The sequence below is a fragment of the Microcaecilia unicolor genome, chromosome 10 (genome assembly GCF_901765095.1).
Source record: "Microcaecilia unicolor chromosome 10, aMicUni1.1, whole genome shotgun sequence".
NCBI lineage: Eukaryota > Metazoa > Chordata > Amphibia > Gymnophiona > Siphonopidae > Microcaecilia > Microcaecilia unicolor.
In genome coordinates this window covers 31,137,128-31,149,917 of record NC_044040.1, presented here as the reverse complement: position 1 = coordinate 31,149,917, position 12,790 = coordinate 31,137,128, and the positions used below count along the sequence as shown (strand labels likewise).

The following is a 12,790-nucleotide window of genomic DNA, read 5'->3' as shown; positions in this document are numbered from 1 at the left end:
AGATTAACGCCCAGGTACTGAAAAGCCTCAACTGGTTGAAAAATGATTCTGAACCAGATTTGGGCAGGGGAGTCCCCCTGTAAACCAACAAGCGACCGGTTTCTGTTTGTTTAAAACTATTTTGTATTCGGAGCCAGTCTGAGACAATAGTTAAACAATCCTTCAAGGGGCCAATAGGAGAGGGAAAAGGTTTAATAGGCAAGAGCAGAACACCAACATAACTCTTGTTGGGAAAAACGGAACAAACGGAATTCTCCACACAGAAACTACATGCTAGCAGAATACCTTACCTCAGTTATATTTATTTTATTTATTTATAACTGCATTTATATGTCACAGTTATCTAACATGAATTGGTTCAATGTGGCTAACAAACGCTTAAAGTAATAACATTCTCTAGAGTTGTGTATTCTATGTGTGGGGGGGGGGCAGTATGTTTCAGGTACGTGGGACGGAAGGTTCTTAGTTTAGGCTATGCAGACTTGACATCAGGGAGGAATTTTCTGAAGAAAAAAAGCCTTGAGATGTTTATGAAGTTGAAGATAGTTTGCCACGAGTCTCAGGTTGTTTGGAAGCAAGTTCAACCATATGTAAGAGAACCCAATGGAGTAAAAAGGGTCAGGTAGTTTTTGTTCATTTACGTTCATGTTTTTTGGTGTTAGCAAGATTAAATCGCTCATATATTCATGGGCGGTGCCAAAAACAATTTGATATATCATGATGCATATTGTGAGCATCATTTGGGCTTTGATAGGGAGCCAGAGTACCATTAATTATACTAATAAGCGGAATATGGAGTGGAGGAGTGGCCTAGTGGTTAGGGTGGTGGACTTTGGTCCTGGGGAACTGAGGAACTGAGTTCGATTCCTGGCACAGGCAGCTCCTTGTGACTCTGGGCAAGTCACTTAACCCTCCATTGCCTGCCGCATTGAGCCTGCCATGAGTGGGAAAAAGCGCGGGGTTCAAATGTAACAAAAAAAAAAAAAATGGTTTTGTAGAAGAATTCTCTAAAACGTTATGTTTTTCACTTGTTTTTCAAAAGACATTTTTGGTCCAGTATCACTTCTAGGACCTTGAGGTGGTCTGAGATGGGGTATAAGGTTCCTTCTATGGTGGTCCTGTGGTATTGCAGTATCGTGATATCACAAGAAGTTGAGTCTTTTTTTTGTTAAGTTGGATAGAACCTATCACCAAATACAAAAGAACTGACCACAAATTAGAAATAGAAATGTGCAGAGAAAAACTGGAAACCCCAAGAAGCCAAACACTAGTATAACGGTGAAGAAATAGAAACAGGCACATTTTTGTCCTATACCGCTGCAAAATACAAAGATATCGGATTTCTGTACATTCACAATCCTAAAGCTGATATTAACCCACCAAAATGAACAACAAGGGATCAGTGGCTAGGCCCTAATGCGCCCCCTCCCTACCACAAAATTATAATGATAGGGACTTGGCAGTTCACACACAAAAGGAAGATATTAGGGGTTCAGTGGCCCTAATAATATATTTCCCAACCTATTTGCACCGTTGTCACTACCCCCACCTTCCTCCCAGCAGGAAGACTGAATCCCCTCTTTCTTTCCCCTGGGGTGGCACATCAGCCCTCTTACCTCCAACAAGGCCTGATGCTTGGTATCTGGGGGAAAGATAGAGGGGATTCAACTTGCCTTGGGGTGGAGGAGAGGGTGAGGGAGAGAGACAAGGGAGGAGGGGGTGAGACAGAGGGTCACTTTTTCTTCCCTTTCACTCCCTCCTAGTGGGCAAACTGAATCCCCCCCCCCTTTTTTCATTCCCCAGGGGCACAGCATCAGGCCCCTTCTCTCCCCCAAGAGCTGATGCTGTACCCCCATCCTCTCTTCCACTGATACTCCCTACATCCCATATAATTACCCCCAACCTAATCTGAGTCTCCACTTTCCTCTCCCTAGGCCTCTCCCACCACTTGGGGGCATTGGCACTGTTTTCCCTGCACTCCCTCTCCTTGCTTCTGTTGCTATACCTCAAGTTTGTCCCATGCTTTAGCCCTCATCCCCCACTGCCCACTCACTCCATTCTTCACCCCCTTGCCCTCTCCTGTTCAGGTTTCTCCTTGTACCTGCTCACTTCCCCACCAGGCCCTTCTTTCTTTCCAAGTTCTTCTGAGTACTATTGACCCTGCATTGGCAACCTTGCAAAAAAATAAAAATAAAAAAAAGATACTCTCTCTGGAACAGTTTTCTTGAATCAGTTGGCAGATAAGACATACATATACAGTTGCAGTTTACAGTCCTTGATTCCCTCTTGTTTCTCTTCAGGCTACAGCAGCAGGTGGGGGAGACCACCAGGACCACTCTTCCTCTCTGTTCCTGTCTTCTATGAGCACCTCCATTGTGGTCATGAGGGGAGGGCACCTAGACTGCTTTCCACTTTCTCTCCTCCTCTCCCTATCCTTATCTTCTCTTAGGCCCTTATCTCCCCCCGTCCCCCAAATCGCAATAACTGGTAGGAGAGAATCCAGATCTATTTCTCTCTCCTCACTATCTTTGTTTTGTTGGGACGCGTCTGTAGCAGTTAGTGGGACTGGGGAGGGCACCTGGGTCATGTTCTTCTCCTACCCTTCCTGGATCATGAGGTGCCACAATACCATTTGCATGTGGCTTCAGCTTCTTGTTTTCTTCCCCCGTTGTGGGCCAAATGACGTGCAGACGGGACGTGTTCTTCTACTATGTGTCTGCACTGTGAAAAAGGTCCTGGTTCTTTAACATTGAAAGTGCAGAGTATGTTCTATAAGGTTAGTGAAATAAACTAATGCATTTCTAGTTCTATTTTTTTTTTAGACTTGAAAATGTGCAAGGGTGTGAAGACCTTCACAAGGCATTGTAATTATTTGACTTTCCAGATCTGTGCCCAGAGCATGGTAAAATCAAGTACAGTAGGAGGTCCCTGTGCCAGAGAGAGCTTCATATCTAATCTGGTACCTTACATAATGTGGTGCAAAGTGACATGTCCAGAGTCGCAACATCAGGGGAGAAGCAGGATTTTTTGAACCCTGGCTTTCTTAGTTGATAGCCCACTGCTCTAACTACTTATTATTTATTTGGATTTTGCTCTCACCTTTTTTCAGTAGTAGCTCAAGGTGAGTTACATTCAGGTACTCTGGATATTTCTCTGTCCCAGGAGGGCTCACAATCTAAGTTTGTACCTGAGGCAATGTAGGGTTAAGTGACTTGCCCAAGATCACAAGGAGCAGCAGCGGGATTTGAACCGGCCACCTCTGGATTGCAAGACCTGTGCTCTTACCACTAGGCTACTCCTCCACTAGCAACATTCCATGTAGAAGCTTGCCCTTGCAGATCAGCAATGCGGCCGCGCAGGCTTCTGTTTCTGTGAGTCTGACGTCCTGCACGCACGTGGAATAGCAACATTCCATGTAGAATCTCAAATAGTAGCAACATTCCATCTAGAATCTCAAATAGTAGCAACATTCCATGTAAAATCTCAGATAGTAGCAACAGAATCTCAAATAATTTATTTGGATTTTGCTCACACCTTTTTCAGTAGTAGCTCAAGGTGTTACATTCAGGTACACTGGATATTTCTCTGTCCCAGGAGGGCTCACAGTCCAAGTTTGTACCTGAGGCAATGGAGGGTTAAGTGACTTGCCCAAGATCGCAAGGAGCAGCAGTGGGATTTGAACCGGCCACCTCTGGATTTCAAGACCGGTGCTCTAACCACTAGGTCACTCCAATGGTTTAAAAATAAGGTTCATACCTATCGTGGTATCTGCAAAACAAATACATTTGGAGACACTATCCCCTGAGAAAATAGGCAGCTAAGAGTGCATTTTTGTAGTACCATATTTGTTAATAGTATGAATTAAGGCACACAAACCCTGCAGGGAATGACTTAATCAGATTAAACAAGAGTGTTTTTGCCTTGAGCTAACAGGGTTATAATTTCCCTTCTGTATTCCAGTCCAGGAGTAATATCCTTTCCTTAATTCCTGATGTGTCTACCAGCCTTTTTCCTATTATTTGCTAATACCATAATCATTTGATCAGGGTATCTTGGAACAATCTATTCTTAATTTAATTTAAAAATGTCTCTGAAAAGCAGGATAAAGGTTTGTGGGGGTTTTTTTTTAATCTTAAATATATTTCCTTGAAACATGTAGGCAAAAATATTGTTACAGGTCTTGTTGACCCTTTTGTGCCCATTTTTGTACTTTTTATAAATGTTTGTACTGCATCAGTTAATGTCGATTTGATAAGTTCACAAAAGACATTGCCAGAAGCTGTTCAAATGTGGAATGCCATTATCAGTGTTTTGCAAATGTATCTTGTAATGGTGATTTAAAATGGTCTGTGAATTTTATGTGAAATTTATATTTTCCATCAGGTTTGTAGACTGTGTATGGCAGGCACTATATTCTTTTAGAGCATCCTGCATTCGTAATGATTGGTCTGATGGACTGGCAGGGGTGGTTCACATGCATTGAACGTGTTTTGAGATCAACTTGATAACACCATAGTCTACGGTAGCATTTGAAGAAAAGGATACAACCAGCATTTCTGTAGGAAACAAATATTGCCTCTGGACATTCAGCTAGTCCACTTGATATTTTAGCCTTCTTTCAGGCAGTGGTATTTGGTGATGTGAATAAGCAGACGTATTTAGAATAAGTAAAAGGAAAAAATGATCAAAGCCTTGACGTGTGCCCTCATTTTGAGTAGCTCTGGTCAACATTATGTTTTGTCCAGGAGAACAGAGTGTTTAGCAGGTTATAGAGCTCATCTCCCCTTGTGAGGGTCTCGTCTAGAATTAAGACCCCCTCCCCTTCCCCCGGAAGAAAGAACTCCAGGTGACCTGCAAGTATACAAGTAACATTTGCTGGTTGACTTCAGACCAGTATTGGATTACCTTTACACAGGAGGCCTGGGGTATTGTGGGGGCGAAGGAGTAAGAGGGATAGGTGTGTGTGTATTGTTCAGGTCTGAATCTCACCATAACTGAACTGTTTGTTAGGTTTCCAAAGCAGGAACTAGGTTAGTGAGCCCTTGGGCCACTGCCGAGGAGCGGCAGTGGCAGGCAAACCACCCCACCCCAGAAACAAGACAGAACTCAGATAGGAACAGCAAGACTTCACCTGCACTAGCCGTCCTTCCCCAGGAGTTGAGCCCCTGGCTGCAGGCGGCCGACAGGACTTACAGGACAGGGTAGGAACTGGAAGCTGCAAGCAGCCACTAAAACAGGGAACAAACACTGGCAAACACGAGACAGAACTGAAAGCTGCCAAGCAGCCACTGAACAAGAAACACTGACAAACAGAAACTAAACACAAAAAGACAAGGAACAAGACTAGGAAACAAACAATAACCCTAAGCTAAACTACACACAGACTAACTAGCATCAGACAAGGAACTAGAATAAAAACCAAGCTAGGCAGAAGTGCAACAAGTACCAACAAACCAGGGCCTTAGGCGATGCAAAGGCAAAGCAGAGAGTTTCCAAATGGCTAATAAGCCCAGCAGCAGCTGAGATTCAGCTGCAGCAATCACCAGGCAGCTAGGGGTGCTGTGTGCATGCTCAAACAAGACAAGCAAGTCTGGCAGGCCGAAAGATCCAGACTGGACTGGGTTGAAGTCTGGAATGGGAAACAGCACACAGACAATCCAATGCAGCCACCAGGCCTGGCTACCAGGGGGGGGGGGGGGGGGGCGAGATGACTGAGAGCCTGAAACCAGGGCATGACCGTGACACTGTTGTAGGAATCTGGGCTATTGCAGACAGCTCTGCAGATTAATATGGGACTGGGCACATTATAAGGTAGAGGAGATGAAGCATCTCAGGAAAAATTAGAAGACAGCATGCTATTAATGTTGGTGCCATAGCCTTAGCATGTTGGCAGGATGAGATGTGAGAGTAGTGCAAAAGTATTTCTCATTTAGCTGGATGCCCTCAGTGATGAAACTCTGCTATGAAAACAAGAAGCATGGTGAGTGGTGCTTGAGCTGTGCGAATTTTGTGCAAAAATAACTCAACTGTACAGAATTCTACCTTTTACAGGGCAGAACTTCAGAAGGTCAACCCACATTGCCAAAGGAGAGAGGGAGCAGCATGTTCAGGGAGACCTTAGCTAGTCTGTGAACCTACAACTAGAAGAAGGCTTGGAGACTAAGCTACAGCTAATGAAAGATGGAGGTCTGGGAGGTGAGCCTAGCACTGAGGAAGACTGAGAGACAGTGGGGGGGGGGGGGGGGGGGGGGGGCAAGAGTAAGTTGGAGGAGAGATTGAGCCTGGGAAGAAGAGTTTGAGCATGTGCAGGGGGAGCAAGTGGAAGCTGAAGGGGGATAGGCTTGATCCCAGGGAGGGTGACTGAGTTTGGGGAGGGGCACAAGAGTGAACTGGAGGGAGGAGTAAAGTACAAGTAAATGGTGTGGTGGGTGGGAATGGAATGAACTGAGGAATCAAAATGGGGGATCAAATATAAGTAGACTAGGCATCAAGCCGGTGGGGGGTGGGGGGAGAGTTTTGAGGGATTTCAAGCCTGGGGAGGAGTAGCTAGGTCTTAAGATGCCCTTCTTAGTACTCTAAATTATTTATTACTCAGTGATTATATTATTTTGACAAGATTTGCAGAATGTTTCCTTTTTGCACAAAATTCACCGTGGAGTAGCAGTGTCCAGCCGTGGCTCATCACCATAGACGCTGATGCGCTGTAATAGCAGTGGCTAATAAGATAACAGAGTAGGCAAATTAATCTTTTTAAGGGGAATAAGGGATGGGGTCTCTCTTGTAAACTTGACTGGTTTTCTTCTGCTCCAGGCTGCTAGCCAAATCACAGAACCTACTGCACCATCAGGCATTATTTACTGCTATCTCCTATATCTCCTCCACATTTTTATGGCTGTCCTTTATGGAAGAAGGCTCATTTGACCAGAGGCATTGATTCCTGTTGGAACCATTACCACAGCCCCTCTACCCGAGGGCTGTGAATGCTGCTTCTGCTGGCCCCGATTTCTTCCAAAGTCCTGAAAATTAAGCCCAACTACAGGAGGTCACTGCATTCGCACTGGAACGATATTTAATTTAACTTAATTCTGGCATTTATAATCGGCTTCAAGGTGGAGAACGATCACACGTAAGTTTGTACTTTGTCTCTAGATGGCGCACAATCTTGGTTTTTGTACCTGAGGCAATGGAGGAGGTCACAAGGAGCTGTAGTAGGAATCACAAACCCAGGATGCCAGGATCAAAACCTGCAGCACTAGCCATTAGGCCACTCCACTCCACATTGGAGAAACAGGTAGTGGGCAATGACTTCCCCAAGAGAGCTGAATAGGAAGGAGTTGAGGGATAAGCTGAAGCAGTGGCGTAGCCAAGGGTGGACCCAGGTGGGCCCAAGCCCACCCACTTAGGGTTCAGGCCCACCCAGTAGTAGCACACCTACGATGTGGCTGGCAGGGATTCCCAAGCCCCACCAACTGAAAACTCCCAACAATTGTCCCTCCTGCATATCTTGTAAATAGCAGATCTTCGCCCGCAGCAAGCAGTGACTGATACATACTGCTTGCTTCGGCCCCACAGCCTTCCCTCTGATGTATTCCCACCTATGCGGAAACAGGAAGTTGCATCAGTGGGAAGGTTGTGGGGGGGCAACATGAGCAGTGTGTATTAGTTGCTGCTCACTGACAGTGAAAATCTGCTATTTAAAAGGTATGCGGGGGCGGGGGGGGGGGATGTTTGAGAGATCATATGGCATGCAGGTGAGAGAAGGAGAGACCAAATCACCTGTGGGATGGGGCAGGATTTTTTTTATTTTTGTTACATTTGTACCCCGCGCTTTCCCACTCATGGCAGGCTCAATGCGGCTTACATGGGGCAATGGAGGGATAAGTGACTTGCCCAGAGTCACAAGGAGCTGCCTGTGCCTGAAGTGGGAATCGAACTCAGTTCCTCAGGACCAAAGGCCACCACCCTAACCACTAGGCCACTCCTCCACTGTTGCTACTATTTGAGATTCTAGCAACATTCCATGTAGAAGTCGGCCCTTGCAGATTACCAATGTGGCCGCGCAGGCTTTTGCTTCTGTGAGTCTGACGTCCTGCACGTACGTGCAGGACGTCAGACTCACAGAAACAGAAGCCTGCGCAGCCTTCTACATGGAATGTTGCTAGTGGAATAGCAACATTCCATGTAGAATCTCCAATAGTAGCAACATTCCAGCAACATTCCATGTAGAATCTCCAATAGTAGCAACATTCCATGTAGAATCTCCAATAGTAGCAACATTCCAGTAGTATCTATTTATTTTTGTTACATTTTGTTACATTTGTACCCTGCGCTTTCCCCCTCATGGCAGGCTCAATGCGGCTTACATGGGACAATGGAGGGTTAAGTGACTTGCCCAGAGTCACAAGGAGCTGCCTGTGCCTGAAGTGGGAATCGAACTCAGTACCTCAGTTCCCCAGGACGAAAGTCCACCACCCTAACCACTAGGCCACTCCTCCACGCTGCCCACCCATTTTGGTCCCAGGCCCACCCAAAATTAGGTGTTTGGCTACGCCCCTGGGCTGAAGAATTAAAAATAAAATCTTTTAAAAATCTAGTTTTTGGTTTGTAAAGCGTTTTATTTCTTGTGTGTGTGGTGCTGGAGTTGACGGTAGGTTATGTGAAGCAAGCTGACTGACTTAGCTGAAACAGTTAAGTAGAAGAGGAGGAAAAAAAAAACCTGCAGTTTTTATTTCCCTGCTCTTGTTGTTCTTGGCACAGATTCAGTTCTCTGAACTGCTGGGCGTCCAACTGGTAGGACCTGAAAGTTGGTGTTTAACAAGTGCCTGTTTGTCAGCTCTGCGATTGTCATTGCGGTGTGTTTTTCTGCAGCGAGGCTTTCTAGACCCATCAGACTTAACTGAGCCTGTGGCAACGAGAACCGCCTCAGGTTCCCAAAACAACAACATGTTTTTAGTTGCTGAGCAGTCACAGTAAAGCTGGCAGTCTGCTCCTCTCCGTAAGTGCTTTTATTTTCTTGTTTTATTGCTTGTCCAGCAGAGGGATGGGATTTTGAAATCTTTTTGCATCTGGCTGTGCTTGGCTGAATTTATAGCCTTTAGAAAGGATGAAAATGGCATTTAGTAGAGAAACTGAAAGCTTGTGTGAAGCTGCAAGAACCCCCCCCCCCCCCCACACACACACACACACACACACACAAAAAGAACCAACCATAGCAAAAAAACAAACAAAAATATCAAGCAGATCTGAAATAGAAATCTTTGGCACAACACAGCAGGTATTTGGGCTCCTGGCAATGAATTTGTTACTTGCGGGGGCACTTCTGTTTTCCATGCATGCAGATTTGTTGCTGATATTGTTTGAGGTGCTAGTTCAGTGATCTTTTGCCATTTGCCAGTTAGAAGATAAAAGCAGGGCCGTTTCCTACACAGTGCCTATGCGGGAGGCTGTAGTTTGTTTCAAAACACTGGAGGGTTTTGTTTTGTTTTTTTTGTCAAATTCGCTATTGCTTTGCTCCACGTGAAGCCAAAGGAGGGGGGGAGGGGGGGAGATAGTGTGGTTGTGGTTTTTCTTAAAATGTGATCAGAACATAACATAAATATCTTTTGTTGTTGTTGTTGTTTGGTTTTCCTCCAGAGGAGGGTTCCCTAACTTATCATTGCTCACATGTCCTTAACAAAAATGAAAGCATAAACAAAGTGCTTGTGAGCACTGACCAAACAGAGAGCATTTGCCAAACTTTTTTGTCCCTCTTCCAGCCCCCCCTTGTCTAATCTGTATTTGTCCAATTTTGTGACTTATGAGTGGGAATTCTCTTTCTCTTATTTCCTTCCTTCCTTAGTGTAATTATTTTTTTTTACTGCTGTCAGAATTGTGACCGGTAAGTGAAAGGGATGTGCGTTGGTTTGGAAGATATGGGCAACGGCAACAATATGTCACTTTCAAATGAAAACTCCCCACAAATTTTAGGTTTCAAGTGTCATTAATAGTGCAAGCTCATTTGCAAAGAGCACACACTTTTCGAAAGTGTGCGCTCTTAACATTGCCTCCGTAATGAAAAAATACCCCCCTTCCCCGAAGTGAATGACAGGATGCAAACTTTTTTTTTTTTGTTACATTTGTACCCCGCGCTTTCCCACTCTTGGCAGGCTCAATGCGGCTTACCATGGGGCAATGGAGGGTTAAGTGACTTGCCCAGAGTCACAAGGAGCTGCCTGTGCCTGAAGTGGGAATCGAACTCAGTTCCTCAGGACCAAAGTCCACCACCCTAACCACTAGGCCACTCCGCAATGACAGTATGCAAACATTTTTGGGCTGCTCACTCCTAGTAAGTGACAGATAAAGCATTACAAAGTGTTTACTACCCTCTGGCAAGACAGGTTTACAGATGCACATCAGTTTGTACTGGAGTCTGTACCAGCATGCACTTCCTCAGGGTGCTGTACCCGTTTCGAGTTGTTTTTTTTTTTTTTTTTTTTTAGATTTCCACATTTACTGAGTTTGATAACCAAAGTAGAGGCCTACCATATTTCCGTTTTGGTTTTGTCTTCGATGCCGAAACCGGTTAAAAATTCAGATTCTGCCAGGTTTTGGCCTAACAAAAAAAACGCGACCACCCTGTACTCTCTGCCCCTCCCCCAGCCAAAAAACGCTTCCTTTGGTCTCTGCTGCGGGAGGCTGCTGAGCTATCCATAAAAAAATTTTTTATTTTTACAAATAGATTGAAAAAAGAGGATCTTAATTGTTTTAACTGCAACAAAACAGGCCCTTTTACTAAAGCTGAGCATTTGCTGACGGACAGTGTGCGTTAATTTTATACCTATAGGCCATGTTATGCTTTAATAAAATGGCCCTTAAATTCATTAAAAATGTGAATCCTTTTTATAGCAAGCGGCACCACTCGGTGTCATCTAAAATGGTTACTGCTCTTCTTGCAGTTCTTTAAGTTGCTGATTGTAATTCCCCTGAACTTCTAGGGGCAGATATTTTTGGAAGATGGATCCAGGTTGCAGTATCACCAGTACTATCCATCTGGGTTGATGCGTTCCAAATAAGGCCTCTCCCATCAGCTCTGAGGAAGTCTGGGCAGCTGCCAAAAGGATTTTTAAAATAATTATTCATAGCGATGAAACCGAATACTGAAAGAAACGAGATTTGTGGCCACAAGCACTGAAGCAGGAAGTGTTGCACATTTTATCTGTAGAGCTATTAGTTTCCTTGTAACTGCTTAAATAGTTAAACAGGAAAGGACCTAGCGTGACCTCACAGTTCAGTGTTACTTGCTTTCAGCACAGAAATGGAAGAACAAGAGGGAAGATGTAGTTCAGAATGTAGGAACTCAGGAGTCAGGTAATTCATAGTGCTGCTAATATAGAAAAATGCTCATTTATGCTATATGTACTTTTCCACCTTTTTCTTGATGATTTCTCTTCTTTGCCTGCTGATTATACCAAGTTCAAGTTTTCTTGCATTGTATTTGCCAGGGCAAGGAATTATTTACCTTCTTGAGTCCCACCGGCAGCACCAAAAGGTGTCTTTTGTCACATATGCAGTTCCTGTGGCCTGCCTATCAGGCATATAGCATCATTGGACTTCAACTCATGCTTTTAACCCCTTAAACATACGAGGGTTTAGGGCTATGGAGTCTGCACCCCAAACCTTCGTCTCTGAGTCTTTTTTTTTTTTAAATTTTTTTATTACTGTGTGACTTCCAGCTCCTACTTTGTATAGTTACTCTGAAATTTGATTACAGACATGTAGGATATTTCTTTATGTACAAAATTAGGACTAATAGACCACAAAATATATTTGAAGTTTGAACAAAGTACCTGACCAAAAAAATAAGTATACAACGATAAATTTACCATATAATGTTTTAAGTTTTTATTTTGGAGTTGGAGTCGGTAGTACATTTTTCGTGATTCCAACTCCATTCAAATTGCTTCCAACTCCATGACTCCCCAACTCTGACTCCACAGCCTTGGCAGGGTGGCTTTCCTTCTGAGCAATTCTAGTATTTAAAAAAAGAAAAAGAGAAATCTCCATATCACTCGGAGGGCCCAGAGAATAAGGTGACCACCAAAGATTTTTTTTTGAATCTTTATGAAGTTTTCATTAAAAATAATGTTAATAACACAGTTCTGAGAAACGTGATTACACAGAACCATATCCATCTGGACCACTATAAGGCGTATTTTCAAAGCACTTAGCCTTACAAAGTTCCATAGGTTATGTGCTTTGAAAATGAGCCCCTATATGTATACCATAACATAGCAAAAAAATATATAAAACATATACCTTCAAACTTGACAATTATAGCCCAATTAGGCAAACTTGGCAAAATAAGAGAACTAACTCAACTTTTTTTAAAATTAAGCATTGTTAAGACAGAATAAACCATACACAACTCAGCACGTTTCAAACAATTACAAGGTTGCATAAGATATAACAATTTACATTACAGTAAAAGGCACAAGAATTAACACCATTCCAGTGACAAATTTTACTTCAGGATTTGTCAGTTTTTGAATTATATCTCCCATGCCCTACTGCCGCACCACCCCCTAAATTCCCCCAACCCCCCCCCCACCCCCAACTTCCCCTCCCACCCCACCCATTCATCCATATCAATCAACTTTTTTATCAAGAACAAGCATTCAAAAATGGTCTCCACACCTTATCCCATTTAGGCAGGGTTTTCTTTTTAACTGCCATCAGGCACTCCATCTCACATATGTAGTGCACCTTTGTAATCCAACTCACCAATGAGGGGACCAGTGATGATTTCCAACTC

The 12,790-nt window shown here is 43.9% G+C and overlaps 1 protein-coding gene across 2 annotated transcripts in view; it reads left to right on the top strand.

The window, feature by feature from the left end:
• ATXN7L1 (ataxin 7 like 1) overlaps positions 1–12,790 on the top strand; it is a 279,312-nt gene that overhangs the window by 175,970 nt on the left and 90,552 nt on the right. The window contains exon 1 of one of the 2 annotated variants that reach the window (XM_030216362.1): positions 8,872–8,995. The exons of the other annotated variant lie outside the window; for it this stretch is intronic. The gene's annotated coding sequence lies outside the window, so the exon portion shown is untranslated. Of the gene's footprint in view, positions 1–8,871; positions 8,996–12,790 lie in introns of those variants that run through there. 2 annotated transcript variants of the gene reach the window in all.